This window comes from Phoca vitulina, unplaced genomic scaffold (genome assembly GCF_004348235.1).
Source record: "Phoca vitulina isolate PV1807 unplaced genomic scaffold, GSC_HSeal_1.0 scaffold3, whole genome shotgun sequence".
NCBI lineage: Eukaryota > Metazoa > Chordata > Mammalia > Carnivora > Phocidae > Phoca > Phoca vitulina.
In genome coordinates this window covers 56,151,733-56,156,172 of record NW_022589706.1, presented here as the reverse complement: position 1 = coordinate 56,156,172, position 4,440 = coordinate 56,151,733, and the positions used below count along the sequence as shown (strand labels likewise).

Here is a 4,440-nt window from a genome sequence, read left to right as displayed (position 1 = left end):
AATTTATGAATTGCCTATGTAGGTATAGCTTTTTGCATTTTTTTTTTTAAGAGAGAGAGCATGTGCATGCAGTGGGGGGGGAGGGGCCGAGGGAGAGAGAGAGAGAGAATCCCAAGCAGGCTTCATGCCCAACCCCATCCAGGGCTCTATCTCAGAACCCTGAGATCATGACCTGAGCGGAAACCAAGAGTTGGACTCTTACCTGACTGAGCCATCCAGGTGCCTAGCTTTTTGCATTTTTAACTTGATAGTTTAGGGATTACAATTATAGGTCTTGATGCTTTATAATTTATTAAATTATTTTTTTTCCTGTTCTTCAAATTGGAAAATATCTATTGATCTGTTTTCTCAAGTTCACTGATGCTTTACTTCATTACTTCTATTTTGCTTGTAAATCCATTCAGTGTATTTTTCATTTCAGGTATTGTATATTTTAGTTTTGTAATTTCAGGGTTTTTTAATAGTTTTTATTTATCTTGAGATTTCCTATCTCTTTGTTCACTATGAGCCTTCAATAAGCATTTTCCTTTAGCTCCCTGTGTATAGTTCTGGTAGCTGGTTTAAAATCTTTTTGTGCTAATTCTAGCCTGTGGGTCATCTCAGGGTTGCTCTTTGCTGATTATCTTTTTCCTTGAGATTGGATCACAAATTGCTGCTTGTTCCTACATCAAGCAATTTTGGATTTTCACTTGGATGATGTGAATAGTATATCCTGGAAACTGTTTCTGTTACATATTCCTCCAAGGAGTTTTGCTATTTTTGTTCTGACACACAATGTGGTTGGAATAAAATTTAGGAAAACAGATCTCTATACAAAGACATCAAAATAAATGATTTACTTAAAGTCCACATCTGAATTATAGAACTCCTACAAAAATGGAAATTTTATCTTCAGTAATTACTAATAGAGCACCCTAAGTCAACTGGCTTAAAAATAAATTTAGCCTTTCACAAAAGAAATAGTCCAAAGGTGGAATAGCTATAAGGCTGGTTGGTTCAATGGCTCAGTAACATTATTCAGGTACCAGGTTTTTTTTTTTCTTTTTCTTTTTCTTTTGAGGATTAGACAGTTTATCGAGAACTTCCCCTCCCACCCTCACAGTCTCTAGGTCACTTTTTCCCCCTGTGCTAGCCCCAGGAAGATGGCTAGGGCCAGGGGCGTGGCGTACCCACTCCAGGAGGCTCACAAGGTAGCTGTAGCTCTCTTCTTCATACTGCGTGCACACAGCTGAGGGGTTCAGCTCCTCGTATAGGGCCTCACCCAGGCCACCTTCTCGGCCTTTTGCCCATAATTCTCCAGAAGGATCTGGCGCTCTTCTGGAGAGGCCCGCCGTAGACACTGAACCACCAGGCAGCTGCATTTGTTGTCCTGGATGTCAGTGCCAATCTTGCCTGTCACACTGGGCTCCCCAAAGAGATCAAGGTGATCATCCTGAATCTGAAAGAACTGCCCCATCTCCAGCAGGATCTTCTTGGCATTGGCATGTTCTTTCTCCTTGTCACTGCCTGCCATATACATGACGGCAGCTACAGGAAGACAGAACGAGTAGAAAGCTGTCTTGGACTTGACAATGGATTTGTACTTCTTTTCAGTGAATCTGCCAAGATCCACATTGCCCCGGGAGGCTTTGATGAGGTCCAGGGTCTGTCCAATCTCAGTCTGATAGGACCTCTGTAGGAAAAGCTCAAGAAGAGCAGGATTTCATCGAGCACTTCTCCCAGATTGTCAAGGTGCTGACTGAGGATGGCATGGGCCACCCAGAGACAGGAAATGCAATTGCTCGAGGAGGTCTTGGAGTATGATGTTATTGAAGGCAAATACCAGCAGACTTTGACAGTGCTGATAGCATTTCAGGAGCTGGGGAAGCCAAGGAAGCAGGATGCTGATAGCCTCTGGTGGGCCCTGACTATGGGCTGGTGTGTGGAACTGCTTCAAGCTTTCTTCCTGGCATCAGATGACATCATGGATTCATCCCTTACCCGATGCGGCCAGATCTGCTGGCATCAGAAGCCAGATTTGGATGCCATCAATGATGCTTTGCTTCTGGAAGCATGTATCTGCCGCCTGCTGAAGCTCTAGTGCTGGGAGCCAGCCCTTAAGTAAAAATTCATTTTTGAAAGACATAACCAGGCATCACATCCAGACAAGGGGATGTTCAACAAAAGATAAGATTGCATTTCACCCTACATGGTTTCTTGAATCTTTGAGGAAACCTTTTCCAGAAAAAAACCTGTCAAATACCTCCTTTGTTTATCTGTCTAGAATTGGGTCCTATGACTTCTCTAAACCAATTACTAACAATCAGAAAAGGATGATCATTAGTGATAGTAAATAATCAGGGTTTAATCCCTGTCCTCTGATGAGAAATTGATACCCAAATTGCCAGCACACTCTAAGGAGGTAGGGAGTAGGATAGTCACTTAACATCTGCCACAAACCCATACTGTATTCTTAATTCATTCAGTAATAAGGAGTAGAACATAATGTTTAAGAACACCATCATATCAAATAAAAATGGTAAGATAATTCTTAAGTTACATGGTGTTTGTGCTCTATACACTTACCCTTTATGTAGGCATCCAGATAGAATAATAGATGAAAAAATTAAATAAAAGTGGGAGTATTTTAAGTACATTTTTTAACTGTGTAGAGTGCAATGAGTACTACTGTTTCTTGCTACTGGAGACTTCTGGCATTAACAACTTAAAATTATGGAGAATTTTCTATTTTATGCATAGATTTCCGATTCTTTTGCTGACTCAAATACAGTTGAAAATGTTATTTAAAAAAAAACTGGCTTCTTTTAATTTTTATTTTAATTCCAGTGTAGTTAACATAGTGTGATATTAGTTTCAGGTGTACAATATAGTGATTCACCAATTCCATATATTACTCAGTGCTCATCATGATAACTGTACTCTTAATCCCCTTCACCTCTTTCCCCCATCCCCCTCTCTGGTAACCATCACTTTTTTCTCTATAGTTAAGAGTCTGTTTTTTGGTTTGTCTCTTTTTTTCCCCTTTGTTCATTTATTTTGCTTCTTAAATTCCTCATATGAGTGAGATCATATGGTATTTGCCTTTCTCTGACTGGCTTGTTTCGCTTAGCATTATAAGCTCTAGATCTATCCATGTTGTTGCATGTGACAAGATTTCATTCTTTTTATGGCTGAACAATATTCCACTGTGTATATATATACCACATTTTCTTTATCCATTCATCTATTGATGGACACCTGGGCTGCTTCCATAATTTGGCTCTTGTAAATAATGCAGCAATAAACATAGGGGTGCATGTATCTTTTTGGATTAGTGTTTTTGTTCTTTGTATAAATACCCAGTAGTGCGATTACTGGATTATATGGTAGTTCTATATTTAATTTTTTGAGATACCTCCGTACTGTCTTCTATGGTGGCTGCACCAGTTTGCATTCCCACCAACAGTGCATGAGTGATCTTTTTTCTCCACATCCTTGCCAACATTTGTTTCTTGTGTTTCTTATTTTAACCATTCTAACAAGGTGTGAGGTGATATCATTGTGGTTTTGATTTGCATTTCCCTGATGATGAGTGATGTTGAGCATCTTTTTATGTGTCTGTTGGCCATTTGTATGTCTTCTTTGGAGAAATGTCTGGTCATGTTTTCTACCCATTGTTAATTGGATCATTTGTGGTTTTTTGGTGGTGTAATTTTTTGTCTTGTGACAAGAACTTTTAAGATCTCTTAGTAACTTTCAAATATACAGTACAATATAGTCACAATATTGCATTGTTAACTATAGTGAACACTCTGCATTGCATCCCTAGGGCTTATTTATCTTATAACTGAAAGTTCATATTTTCTGAAACCTTCACCCATTTCTCCCACCCCCATTCACCCACTCATCTACTGATGGACACTTAGGTAGTTTCCATTTCTTGGCTCTTGTAATGTTGCATGAACATTGGGAATGCTATTTTTTTGAGATAGAGATTTTGTTTACTTCATATAAATACCCAGAAGTGGAATTCCTGAATCATATGGTAGTTCTATTTTTAACTTTTTGAGAAAACTCCATACTATTTTCCATAGTGTTTGCATCAATTTACATTCCCACCAACAATGCACAAGGGTTCTCTTTTTTTTCACATCCTCACCAACACTTGTTATTTCTTGCTTTTTCGATAATAGCCATTCTAACAGGTGTGAGGTAGTAACTGTTGTCATTTTGATATGCACTTCCTTGATGATTAGTGATGTTGAGCACCTTTTCATGTATCTTTTGGCTGTTTTTTTAAACTTTTATTTATTTATTTTAAAGATTTTATTTATTTATTTGACAGAAACACAGCGAGAGAGGGAACACAAGCAGGGAAAGTCGGAGTGGGAGAGGGAGAAGCAGACTTCCCACGGAGCAGGGAGCCCGATGCAGGGCTTGATCCCAGGACCCCGGGATCAT

At 39.1% G+C, this 4,440-nt stretch overlaps 1 pseudogene; it reads right to left on the bottom strand.

Moving 5' to 3' along the window:
• Positions 1-1,105: 1,105 nt before the first annotated feature.
• On the bottom strand, positions 1,106-1,690 carry LOC116630266 (annotated as a pseudogene).
• Positions 1,691-4,440: the final 2,750 nt, after the last annotated feature.